The sequence below is a fragment of the Microcebus murinus genome, chromosome 5, assembly GCF_040939455.1.
Source record: "Microcebus murinus isolate Inina chromosome 5, M.murinus_Inina_mat1.0, whole genome shotgun sequence".
NCBI classification, from domain to species: domain Eukaryota; kingdom Metazoa; phylum Chordata; class Mammalia; order Primates; family Cheirogaleidae; genus Microcebus; species Microcebus murinus.
This window is the reverse complement of record NC_134108.1, coordinates 76,099,490-76,113,817: the sequence shown is the minus strand read 5'-3', so window position 1 is coordinate 76,113,817 and position 14,328 is coordinate 76,099,490. Positions and strand designations below refer to the sequence as shown.

The 14,328-nt window shown below is 34.4% G+C and overlaps 1 pseudogene; it reads left to right on the top strand.

Annotated features, from left to right (window-relative positions):
- Positions 1 to 11,336: 11,336 nt before the first annotated feature.
- LOC105885860 (52 kDa repressor of the inhibitor of the protein kinase pseudogene) lies at positions 11,337 to 13,836 on the top strand (annotated as a pseudogene).
- Positions 13,837 to 14,328: the final 492 nt, after the last annotated feature.

The following is a 14,328-nucleotide window of genomic DNA, read 5'->3' as shown; positions in this document are numbered from 1 at the left end:
GTGACAGTGGGGAAACTTGTCTGGTTCCAGTTTTAAAGGGGAATGCTTTCAATTTATCCTCATTCAGTATGATGTTGGCTGTGGGTTTGTCATATATGGCTTGCATCATTTTGAGATAAGTCTCATCTATGCCTATTTTGTTAAGAGTTCTTATCATGAAAGGGTGCTGAATTTTGTTGAATGCTTTTTCTGTGTCTATTGAGAGCATCATCTGGTCTTTGTTTTTACTTCTATTTATGTGGTAAATTACATTTATAGATTTGCATATGTTGCACCATCCCCACATCTCTGGGATGAAGCCCACTTGATCATGATGGGTTATTTATTTTATTTTTTTGATGAGCAACTGAATTCAATTTGCTAGAATTTTATTGAGAAATTTTGCATCTATATTCATAAAGGATATTGGTCTGTAGTTTTCTTTTTTTTGAGTCTTTTTCTGGCTTTGGTATAAGGATGATGTTGGCTTCATAAAATGTGTTGGAGAGAATTCCTTCCTTCTCAATATTGTTGTATAATTCCTGCAGGATAGGCACCAGTTGTTCTTTGTAGTTCTGGTAAAATTCAGGTATGAAAACATCTTTTCTGTGACTTTTCTTTAGGAAGGTTTTTTTTTGCTGTTCAATTCTACACTTCATATGGATCCACAGAAGACCCCGTATAGCAAAAGCAATCTTAAGCAAAAAGAACAAATTGGGAGGCATCAGTCTATGAGACCTCAAGCTATACTACAAGACTATAGTAAACAAAACAGTATAGTACTGGTACAATAAAGAGACAAAGACCAATGGAGCAGGACTGAGAACCCAGATATAAAACCATCCTCATATAGCCATCTGATCTTTGACAAAGCAGACAAAAACAAACACTGGGGAAAATAATCCCTATTTAATAAATCGTTCTGGGAAAATTGAATAGCCACATGTAGAGGATGGAAACAGGATCTGTACCTCTCACCTCTCACAAAAATCAACTCACAATAGATGAGAGACTTAAACCTAAGGTATGGAAGTATAAGAATTTTAGAAGAAAATGTTGGAAAAACTATTATAGACATTGGCTTAGGCAAGGAATTTATGAAGGAAACCCCCAAAGCAATCATAACAACAACAAAAATAAATAAATGGGACATGATCAAATTAACCACCTCGGTACGGCGCTCACTGGCCATGAAACCTTGCCCACAGCCGGCACTCATAGTCTGCACGATAGTTTGTGCTGTGCATTGACGATGAATCCATTTTGCTCTTGTGTGATGAGGAAAGCTTTAAAGCACTGAAAGCTTGTTTTACTTTACAGGCAGCTTTACTTGTAATGTAAATCAGAATAGGTAACATATATAAAAATTCTTTATTACATTATTTTTAATTGTTCACAATTTTATTTTGATAAATGAAAAATTAGAAAAGTGATATCATGGCTGTTGGCTAAAGTCAAAGCTCGGCTGTGCACCTTCATATCATGGCTGTCGGCTGAAGTTGCTGTGCACGTTCATTTGTGGCTATCGGCTATAGTTGATGCAGGTACCGAAGTGGTTACAAAGCTTCTGCACAGCCAAAGAAATCATCACTAGAGCAAATAGGCAACCTACAGAGTGGGAGAAAATATTTGCTTGCTATACATCTGATAAAGGGCTAATAAATGGAATCTATAAACTACTCAAGCAAATCAGCAAGAAAAAAATCAAATAACCCCATTAAAAAGTGGGCAAAGGACATGAATAGCAACTTTTCAAAAGAAGAAAGACTAATGGCCAAAAAACATCTGAAAAAATGCTCAACATCTATAATCATCAGGGAAATGCAAATCAAAACCACAGAGATATCAGTTAACTCCAGTGAGAATGGCTTTTATCAAAAAAATCCCCAAACAACAAATGTTGGCATGGCTGCAGAAAGATAGGAACACTCATAGACTGCTGCTGGGACTGCAAACTAGAACAGCCTCTGTGGAAAGAAATATGGAGATATCTCAAAGAACTCAAAGTAGAACTATCATTTTATCCAGCAATCCCACTACTGGATATCTACCCAAAGGGAAAAAAAAAGACATTCTATAAAAAAGACATCTGCACTAGAATGTTTATAGCAGCACAATTCATAATTGCAAAGATGTGGAAACAACCCAAATGCCCATCAATACAGGAGTGGATTAATAAAATGTGGTATATTTATATCATGGAGTACTACTCAGCCATGAAAAATGGTGAACTACCTATTGTATTATCCTGGATGGAGCTAGAGCCCATTCTTCTAAGTAAAGTATAACAAGAATAGAAAAATGAAAACCACATATACTCACCATTAAATTGGTACTAATTGATCAACAGTAGTGTGCACATATGGGAAGTAACGTATATGGGGTGTCAGTCAGGTGGAAGGGGGCAGAAGAGGGTGAATAAATCCACACCTAACAGATGTGATACATGCTATCTGTGAGATGGGCACAATGTCGGGCACTGCAAAGGCAATTTATGTAACCAAAACGTTTGTATCCCTGTAATACTCTTAATTAAAAATAAATAAAATAAAATAACAAATTAAAATGATAAAAATAATTATTGTCAGTCTTAAGAATTCCAAATGAGCTTGGCGAAAGCCTATCCTCTCTGGTATGTGCATATTATTTATATTTATTTTAGTAGTCAATTTGTTAACTTATACTAGCCTCTCTTGCCATATATACATTACTGTCAAGAGAACTTATTCTATAGTAGGATATTATAGAACTTTTCCAATTCCTTAAACTTTTATACTTTCTTTATCTTCCATATAAGCTTGGACAATGTCTCCGTGGTTATTATTCTCTACAAACATGGAGAGTAACCAAAACATTCATATCTTTGTACACTTTCTCAGCACTCTTCTGAAGTTAAAACCACCCACATTATCTCATAGCTTGCTTTATTTGTTGTTGTTGCACTGTTTTCTGCCTTATAAGCATTTAAATTATTTTTACTATCATATAAAACTTATGTCTAGTAGTAGTATTTTTTAATTGACAATTGCTATCCTGAAACCTGCCCTTTTATATAAATCAAAAATATTTCTTAACATCTCCAGAACTCTGTTTGAAGATAATCATATACTTTCTTCGAAAATTCCTACATAAACAGTAGTCTGCCTAAGATCATTTTATCTACGCACACTTTTCAAATAGATATTAATTGAAGATATTTTTAACAGAACTTCTCTCAGTTGATTACTTGAAATGACAGAATAGTTAGAATGAAAGTAAGCTTAAATTTGTTCCCTAAATAATTGAGTAAATTAGTTCCCTTAATCTTTTCTAAGTTGAGTTTGAATCATTCAAACTGTAATTTGGATATTCTGTCAAGTGTTTCTTGCTTTTATATTAAGTATTGGGAAAATGTCTGGTCAAATACCAAGCATCCTCTTTACTCTGTTGTAATGCTACCACTAAGAAACATTCTCATTATGGATAATTTCAAACACAGGCATATACAAGAATAGAATAGCAGGTCCTCCATGTACCTGTCACTCATCTTCAATAACTACCAACTCAGGGACATATGTCTTTCAGTTTACCACACACTCTGCCCACTGAATTGTTTTGAAGGAAATTCCAAATATAACACTTCTTCATTCTTAAATAATTCATTAAATGTCTTAAAAAGAAAAAAAAATCCTTCTCAAAGCACAATAATAATACCATTAGCCATTTAGAAATAAATAATAATTCCTTAGAATAATCTAAAACTTATTTTCTTGTTGTTCAAGTATTCCCAATTGCCTATCTTTCTCTTTTCCTTTCCCTTTCTTTAAATCAATTTGATTTACATCACTGTGGCATTGTTTGGTAAGCTCCTCTGTTTCCTACATTTCCTGTAAACTCATAGATCTAGAATTTTGATTAGATTGACGTTTGAATTTTTAAATATTATTTGGCTAGAATATTATTGTACATCTATCAGAAGGTCCTTGTCCTTCATTTTATAATATGAGAAAATATTGACAATAATTCTTTTGATTTAATTATTTCATTATAGGTTTGTGAAATGGGAATATTCTAATGCTATTATTTATTCTTCCTTTTTAAAAATCTGGACTATTGCTATGAAGTGAAACTTCCTGATCATCGCCTGTTTGATTTGGTTACTCCCAAATTTTGTGGATATAGAAAAGGGTAAATACTTGATTATTTCCTTCAGTGTACCAATTTTAAACAAAATTAGTTGCTTCCCTAGCATTCTTGTAAGGAGCCCACTAAATGTATTTTTAAAATTTAATTGTAAACTCATACTTGGATTATTTAAATCCATTGTGCTTACTATTTTTGAGACGCATAAGCCAACCTTTAGCAAGTGGAAGTTTCTTCAGGTTGACTCTAAGTCCTTTTGATGTGGCAACAGAAGACACAAAGAAGTTTTAATATCTTTATTATTTTCTGTTACAATAACATGTCTCAGACTCATCTTGTATATTTCCTTTCCTAGCCCTATAGTCACCTATTTCTTTATGAGGTTTTGGTTCATTTTTAGTGGGGAAAGACATTAAATACTACAATATAGGGACTAGGGGTGCTGATTACAACTGGAGTGGTCATTTTTTCCTGAGTCTTTTCAGTGGCCAGAATGAAAGAAAATGCACTTTTTAAAATTTTGGTTTTTTACGTAATAGTTGTATATCATTATAGGGTACATGTGATGTTTTAATATAGGCATATAATGTGAATTAATCAAAGCAGGGTAATTGGGGTATCCATCACCTCAAGCATTTAACAATTCTTTGTGTTAGGACAAAAAGTAACAAACGTATATTAAATTCATTCTGATATTTCCAATTCAAATTTTGATTACTACTTTTTGCTTGAAATATTGATTTAATATTTACCTATTTCTTTTAAACCATAAACTTCACTTTCTAATGATATATATTTAATTTTTTGCCTTAGCCTTTAGTAATTTTGAGTGATAGTCTTCCAGTTCTGCAGAAATGATTAAATTTGTATTTATTCTTCTGAACATTTATACCAGACACAAACTAACTCATCACTAAGTATGGACTTGGGAATCAATGACCTTAGTCTATGATATCTTCCTGGTAGAGTATTAAACATTAATTGCCAGCCTTAGTTATATTGTAGAAGCCACTATGACTTTAGACCATTGGGGAAAAGGCAGTATCGGGTCAGCTTTTAAGACCTATGTAACTCATAATTACAATGCTGTCTTTGCTTACTGTGCATACAATTTCTATTTTACCAAATACTCTTTTGGTTAAAATTACTCTCTTTTGTTTAAGTGTCAGCTAGTTAAGTTTTTCTTTCCACTATAGAGTATATAAAGAGAATAATCCAACCCACAGATAGTAAAATACTAAGAGTAGAATTTAATCTCTTTGTATATGGTAAAAAGTCAGGAAGTTGGTCTTGATATTTATTAGAGAATTTTTAAGAAGTCATTAAAGTATACAACCAGTATATATTGAATTCTCTAACTTGGAGGAGAATGTTTCTCAGTCTTATGGTAAAACAACTAGAATATTTCTTTAAACTTGATATTAAATATTATGGTGAAACAACTAAATGTGAACTAATTTTCTTCCTGCATTAATTCTCAAGCCATACTTTCAGTTTTTGATGAATTCTTTGGAATTCACAAATCTAGGCAAGATGTCCCATTTAGACATCCCAGGCCCGTTATGTTGATGTTGAGAGGCTTTTCTTGTTTGGGTGGTTTTGAATTAGCAATTATACCACCAAAGAGAATGACTGCTGCTTAATCTTGGGGACCGTCATTATAAAATTAGCAGTCTGTCTCGTTGCATCACTATGGAGCATTGTGTTTTGTTTCCTGAGGGTGAAAATAAAATCACAAACGTGTCTAGTACTTTCTTGACTTTCACATTTTATTCTCTGTTCATGAGCAAGAATAATTGATTTGGCATAACCTAGCTTAGTTTTGACTTTCTGGTAATTAAAGTCTAAAGTCTTGAACTGAGAGTTTTCATTAGCATGGTTTCATTATGCCTGACTCTCTTCAGAGGCTGCAGATAAATCTTTTGAAGGATTACATGACTGGTTCAGGAAACCAAACAAATGATTTTGTTGTTCTTATGACTCTTCTTCAAACGTTAATTTCTCAAGTAAACTGAAGAAGTAGGGTTACAGATTTTTATTTGTAAAAGAATGTTTGTAACAGTTTGACTAACTGAACAGGTAAATTAAAATATTTTTTAAAAATTCATTTTGGTTGTCCAAGTAGGAGATATTATAAATTTTAAATTCTTTTTCTCCATTTTAAAATGGAAATATTAGTGTTTCAAAATTAACAAATCATTCATATTATAAGTTTAGTCTTAGGCAACACTATTATGTCCTTCTAAAAATATTCTTCTGCTTTTACAGATATCGCACTTTCAAATTAATTTTTAAACTAATTATTATGCAGAAGGTATTACTAAATGATAATAAATGATGGTGGTACCCATGGGATGGAGGTGGAAAAAGGAAAGATTTTATTTTAACCACTTCGGTACAGCGCTCATCGGCCACGAAACGTTGCCCACAGCCAGCACTCATAGTTGCACAATAGTTTGTGCTGTGCATTGACGACAAATCCGTTTTGCTCTTGTGTGTTGAGATTTAAAGCACTGAAAGCTTGTTTTACTTTATAGGCAGCTTTACTTGCAATATCAATCAGAATAGGTAACGTATACATATACGTTTTCCTTAAGTTATTTTTAAATGTTCACAATTTTATTTTGATAAATGAAAAATTAGAAAAGTCATATCACGGCTGTCAGCTAAAGTCGCTGTGCGCATTCATCTGTGGCTATTGACTATAGTCGAGGCTCATACTGAAGTGGTTAATAGGGGATCAAATATCTGTAAGTTGTCTGAAAATGGAACACCAACTTTGGAATTTAGGACAATAACCTCTAATGGAGTGTCTTCCCAGCTGGCATACTTCAAATCATTTCATCTCAGTACCAATGTGAGCTGCCTATTTCTGAGACTGACCAACCTTGGAAAAACTAAAGTATTTGAATAAACATTCAGAATATTTAACTGCTTCCTTTTGTTTTATCCATTTTGCAATCATATATGAATTAGCTTTAATTAATCATTCCACTATATATATATATATCAAAATATCACATTAAACCCATAGATGTATACAATTTTTGTCAATTTAATTTTAAATAAAAATAATAATAAAGAGTAAGATTTTTTAAAATTATATTGTCCCTGCCCTGAGTTATGTTACATTCACTCTTAAGACTTAAAACTAAAGACATTTCATGCTTTAGTATGACTAATCCATTTTACTAGAACTGTGCAATAGTTAAATATTTAATTTAAGAAATAATTAATCATTTTTTCTCCCTCATTAATACCTTGGGGGACCTGAGAAAGAGTTGTCATATAAACTTCTAAATAGATTGTGTACACACCTCAATGGCATAATAGAAAACCACTATGACTGGAGGTAAAGATATGGGTAAGACACCATGTGAATGGATCAGTTTAGGGACATTTTAGAGCCAAGAAATGGAGTTTGGAGTGAGATTGAAGATAAATTATTTTAGTTGAATACCTAAATTTGGTTGAATAGGGGCAGTGAAGCACGTTAGGGTCCATGAACCAGAAACAGACACTACGATCCAATAAAGCAGAAAGCAGTGAGTGATGAGATGAAAAACAGCATATGATCTAGAAATAGAAATCAAGAAAACAATCCCATTTATAATAGCATAAAAAATAAAATACTAAAAAATAAATGTAACCAAAAATGTAAAAGATGTATACACTGAAAACTATAAAATGCTGATGAAAGAAATTGAAGACACAAATAAATGGAAAGATATTATTAATACATATTCACAGATAGGAAGAATTAATACTAAACTGTCCATACTACCCAAAGTGATCTACAGATTCAATGCAATTCCTACAAATATCCCAATGACTCTTTTAGAGAAATAGAAAAAAACTATCCTAAAATTCATATAGAACCACAAAAGATTCAGAATAGCTAAAAGCAACCTTGAGCAAAAAGGACAAAACTAAGGCATCACATTACCTGATCTCAAAATCTAATCTACTCAGGAATTGATGGGCACTTAGGTTGATTCCACATCCTTGTGATTGTGAATTGTGCTGCAAGAAACATCTGAGTTGAGTTGTCTTTTAAAGCTATAGTAATCAAAACAGCATAGACCTGGCATAAAAACAGATACAAAGACCCATGGAACAGAATAGAGGTTCCAGAAATAAGTCCAATTTATTGTCAAATTACCTGAAGCACAGTTGCCAAGAACACACAATACGGAAAGGGCAGTCTCTTTAAGAAATGGTGTTGGGACAACTGGAGATTTATATGCAGAAGAATGAGGTTAGACCCTTATGTCTCATCCTATACTAAAATCAATTAAAAACAGATTAAGGACTTAAACACAACACTTGAACTATAACTACTAGAAGAAAACACAGGGGAAATGCTTCTTGACATTGATCTGGGAAAACATTGTTTGGCTATGAACCTCAAAACATAGGCAACAAAAGCAAAAATAGACAAATGGAATAAGATCAAAGTATAAAGCTCCATACAGCAACAGAGTGAAGAGACAACCTACTAAATGTGAGAAAATATTTGCAACCCATACATCCAATAAGGGGTTAACATCCAAAATATTTAAGGAAATCAGCTCAATAGCATGAAACAAATAACCTGATTAAAAAATGGACAAAGAACCTAAAGAGACATTTGTCAAATGGGAAGATATTCAAATGATGAACAGGTATATGAAAAAATGTTCAACATCACTAATCATCAGGGAAATTCAACCAAACCACAATGTGAGATCATTTCACACTGTTAGGATGACTATTATCAAAAAGACAGGAGCTAAATGTTGATGAGGATATAGAGAGTAGGAATTCTTGCACACTTTCAATGAGAATGCAAATTGTACAGCCATAATACAAAAAAGTATAGAAGTTCCTCAAAAAATTAAAAATAGAGCTACCACATGACTCAACAATTACACTACTTGGTATATAACAAAAGGAAATGAAATCAGTCTGTTGAAGACATATCCGTATTCCCATGTTCATTGCAGGCAGTGTTATTCTCAATAGCCAAGATATGGAAAAACTTAAACATCCACGGACAGATCAATGGATGAAGAAAATGTGGTATACACACACTATATACACAGTGAAATACTATTCAGTCTTAAAATGACGGAATTCCGTCATTTGCAACAATATGAATGAACCTAGAGGACATTATGCTGAGTGAAATAAGCCAAACAGAAATATAAATATTGCATCATCTCATTAATATGTGGAATATTAAAAAGTAGAACTTATAGAAACAGAATGTAGAATGATGGTTACTGGGGCTCAAGTTGGTGTAAGGATTGGAGAGATATTGGTCCAAGGATACAAAATTTCATTTAGACAGGAGCAAAAGTTCAGATCTATTCTACAAAGTGATGACTATAGCTAATAACAATGTATTGTATGCTTGAAAATTGCTAAGATAGTAGATTGCTAAGTATACTCACCACAAAAAAATGTGTGAAGTAGTAGATATGTCAGCTTGATTTAGTCACTTCACAATGTACACATATATCAAAAAACATAATGTTGTACACCATAAATATATACAATTACTTGTCACTTAAAGATAAAGTATTTAAAAATTAGTTAATTAAAATTTTAAATTAAAAAAAAAATAAAATGACCCCTAAACAAACTAAGATATATCTGAGTTTCATGTATAACCAGATAACAAACAGATATTAAGTCTAAAACACCATAGCTAAGGTTCTGTTTGGAGTTTGCTTATGAGCCAAGAGTTTAGGCCCCAAACTTAAACTGCCTACTGTTCATACTTAACAAGCCATCGACAGTCCACTATTAGAGATTCAGCTGGGATGAGAGCCAGAAAAGATCTGGAAGAAGAAAAAATAGAAATCTGTGAAATTATTATGGATACAGGTAGGATTTTTTTACATCTCTTATTTTCAGACTGGTAGGTCGAGTGGCTGAGGGGCAAGACATGTTTGTGATATATCACCTTTCTTGTCCAGCACTTTCAAACTATCTATAGAGGGTTGGAACCAAGGTCTAATATCATCCAAAGAAGCAAATGCCAATGTTTGGAGGTGTGTGAGTGTGTGCATGTGTGTGTGTATGTGTTGGGGGTGGGGTGGGAACAACAGAAACCAAACTATTATCCTTCCTAGAAGATTCCCCAGTCATCCTGAAACAATTATTGCTTGTCACGCTGAAGCCAGATATTCTTTAAACAGAAGGCAACTTTGTATTTCACAGTTAGAGATGAAATCTTACCATACAAATAGAACAAGCAGGGTTAACATGGAAGTGATTTTTTTTTTTTTTTTGGTCAAAGTGTAAATGTATTTAAGTCTTTCCCAGCTTAACAGAGATTTAGAAATTTCCTTAACAGAGATTTGGAAATTTCCAAGGAGTAATTGATGGGGGCAGAGGAGAAGAAAAAGGGTGCAGGGAATTATGTAGTCACAAGTTGCTCTGTGCAGCTCTACTCATTTTCCTTGGCCATTGATATATTCAAACTATGGGTAGCACACAATGTAAGTAGAACATAAGCTCTTAAACTTAAAGCATCTGTTAAGTGATCTAGTAGATAGCATTAATCATATTTAATCAATACAGAAAAGATATTTAATAGAGTAATATAAAAAATCATAGATAGACTTTTAAAAAAAGAATGAAGAATGGCTCTTGGAAATTACATGTCACTTACATGAAGTTTTCTCCTCTTGTCTATAGTTCAGGAATATGCAATTTTTTTTCTTTTGTTACCTGGTTCTCTGTCTTTGACTGATATTCTTTATGTCCATAAATCTATCCTCTTTAAATTCTATGCCATACATATCACCCTCTAATATTAGAGCTTATTCAATACAAATATCCTTTCTTCTTTGAATTTATTCAATTCCTGGGTTCAGATAATTTGAGTTTGGTAGTTGTGTTCACATGGCAAGGTTGCTATGATATTTGAATCTATTATATTTGGGTTCCTAGTTGTTGATATGGGATAGTGGGAGGTTTGCCTAATGAAAGATTTATCTGAAAATTTACTCAAATTATTTGGCTTCTGAAAATAGTGAGAGTTCAACTAGTAAGCATTATTTGTAATCATGGAAAATTCTTAGTCCGTCTGTCAGCAGAATAAAGACTGGAATTTAAAAGTAGAGAAATGTGTCATAGCCTGCCCCTCACTGTGGGCCATCCAGGCTCCCCTCCTGGGTCCCAAGGGGCAGCAGGGTGCCCTGGAGGGGGATGTGGAGGGCAGGGCTGGGCCAGTGGTAGGAATGATGCTGAACTTTTGCACTGCCCTCAGCTGCACTGGAAGAGCACACAGTCCTACCTGGTTTTCTTCAGGTTCCGGTGTGACCAGCCAGATGCCAGAAGTGAATGAAGAATTGTAGGAGAGCAGACTGAAAACACCTGATCAACTAAATAAACATTATCGATCATGTGCCTGGCACTTTGAGACTTCTATGACCTGTAGCGCTAATCCTCATAGGATAGTTCTTCAAGAAATGCAATACTAACAATGTTTGATCTTAACAATCATTTGGACAATCCACATAGTAAACACAGAAAATGAATAAAAGAATTGAGTGAAGATGAAATCAGGACACTGAAACAGAAAAAAAATTAACCAAACTTCTGAACAGGAAAAAGAAATAAAGACACTTAGCAACAGCAGTGCTCAGAACCCCCCGTGTACAAGAAGTGGATGAAGAGCAGGATGAGGACATTTGACCCCCTAATCCTTGCAGAGAAAGAAAAAACAAAGAATACCTAAAATCCCCACTTGAAATTTTGATTCTTATGGGAAAGCAAAATGTGTTTAATACCTCTGGATAGACCTGAAGCTGATAAAATCCCAGAAGGTCTTTTCAGTCCTGGTAACTTCCAAGCACTGTTGGAGTGCCTGATAAATCTGGTGAAGAGGTCCTGAGAAAGCACTCTGAAACAACAGCGGTTAACACGTTGTTCTAGTTCAAAACACAGCAGAATCAAGATACGAGAGGTCTGTGAGAGCTGTATTTGAGAAGAGACTTGCAGGGAAGTGAGAGACTTGCATTTCTTTTCCATCATCACTGCCCATGTAGTGAACACAGCGGGAGAAGAGTACCTACTTGTGTTGGTGATGTGCATCAATGCACCTCATAACCTGAGAGAGGATTTGTGGGCTTCCTGTCGTATGAAGCTGATACAGAATTTTGGCTGTAAGATTTCACACTGTGATAACTTTGAAGTGGGGGCTAAATATGGACTCATCCTAGCTAGGTTTTCACTGTGCCCAGTGGATTTTCTTTGAATATGAAAGTTGTTGCTTCTAGACTTTTAGAGAAATATTCCCAAGATATCTGGGCACTCTGCTCTTCCTTTGCCTTATATATGTGATTGGTGAAATTATTTCTAAATATTATATTCCTGTGCCTGTTACAGGAGTCACTGTTGCGTTAGAAACAATTGAGGAAGTTTCTTCTTTTTTCCTATCAATTACCACAACTGCTTTTAGAACTCAACAATGTAATTTCTGTTCTTTTTCTGAACACTAAAGAAAGTGGTAAAGAAGTAAAGGAAACTTGCCATTCTCAGTGGACAGGAAGGCATATGGCTTTTGAAATTTGAGTGACTCTCTCTTGAAAGTGCTGGTTTTATGTTTGCATGATACAAACAGTGACAAAAATATTAGATGGAATAACTGCCAAGCATTTATACTCTGTAGTGCAGTCACAGATTTTTATTTCATTGTTACAATTATTGTTCTTAAAAATGTCATATTTTTTACAAGAGCCTTTGGGGAAAATTCTCTAGGGGCAAACCTCTTTGCAGCCAGTAGCTTGACTGTGGTATTGCACTCAAACATTGAAGTTTATCATGAGTTTTGGTTTGAGGAAGCCACGAATTTGTCAGACAAATTTAATGCTCAAATGAAACTCCCTGGGAAATTCCACAGAACTCAGCAAGATAACTTGAACTATCAACTAACCTCTGAGTTGCTACAGAAACCCTAAGTGCTCCAACAATAGAGCACATTATTCAGGAACTTAAAGATGTATTCTCAGAACAGCACCTCAAAGATCTTAAATGCTTATCTCTGGTACCCTCAGTCATGGAACAGATAAAATTTAATACATCAGAGGAGCAGCATGCTGACATTTGTAGAAATGACTCACCCAATTTTGATATTCTCTCAGCAAAGCTTCACTGGAGAATCAGATGGAAACACAGAGGGAAAGATAGGCAGGGGTCCTCAAACTTTTTAAACAGGCGGCCAGTTCACTGTCCCTCAGACCATTGGAGGGCCGTGGGAGAGTGCGGCGCACATTCCACACATGCGCCCTGTGGGCCCTGGACGAGTCGGCTGCTAAGCAGGACAGGCGGCAGCGCAAAATCACCTGGCAGGCCAGATAAATGTCCCCTGTGGGCTGCATGTGGCCTGAGGGCTGTAGTTTGAGGACCCCTGCGAGCTTCTACCTACCATTCGTGAAGCCCTCCACCTGCTTGCCATCAAGTTTGTCCCTAATGCATATGTATTGCTGAAGGGCCTGTGTATTCCTCTTGTGATGAAAATTGAGAATGAGTGCTATAAAAATGAGCAAAAGCCTCTCAAAGCTTACTTTGATAGACTAAAGGTTAAGTAAATTGGTTTAGCTTAACAAAAATTTTGATATAAAACACAATCTGGATTTAATGGTAGACACATATATCAAATTTCATACAACTAAATCAGAGCTTCCCACAGATAATTCAGAAACCATTCCAAATTCTGAAGATCCTTGTATTGCTATTTGAAAGAAAAGCTGTTAAGGTGTATGTAGACCACTTAATCACTGAATATGTTTGCTTATAGGACGCCCATTGAATACATTAGCTATTTGTAATCTTCCTATTTATATGTGTTGTGTTTGAACTCTCATGCTTTGAGGACCTATTTGTTTTTCCAGAAGATAGCGTTGAAAGCACCATGTTTTCTTTCTGCATGATTTCTGCTAGTAGCACTCTGGAATTATTTTAGTTAAGTTGTTTTATACATAACATTTATTATCACTGTGGATCCAATTGTTAGGTACTGAGATATCAATTATTTCTTTTAAAGCACTTCTGCTTTTGTTTTTTTATTTTTTTCAAAATATTAAGTGTGTGTGTGGGGGTGCAATTCTTTTAGTTTACATTGATCATTTTTGTAATGCTTGAGTCCTGGCTATAGGTGTGCACATCACCCAAATAGTGTTCATAGTACCCATTAGATTGGTTTATTTGAGGAAGTAAATTTTGAAGAGGTAT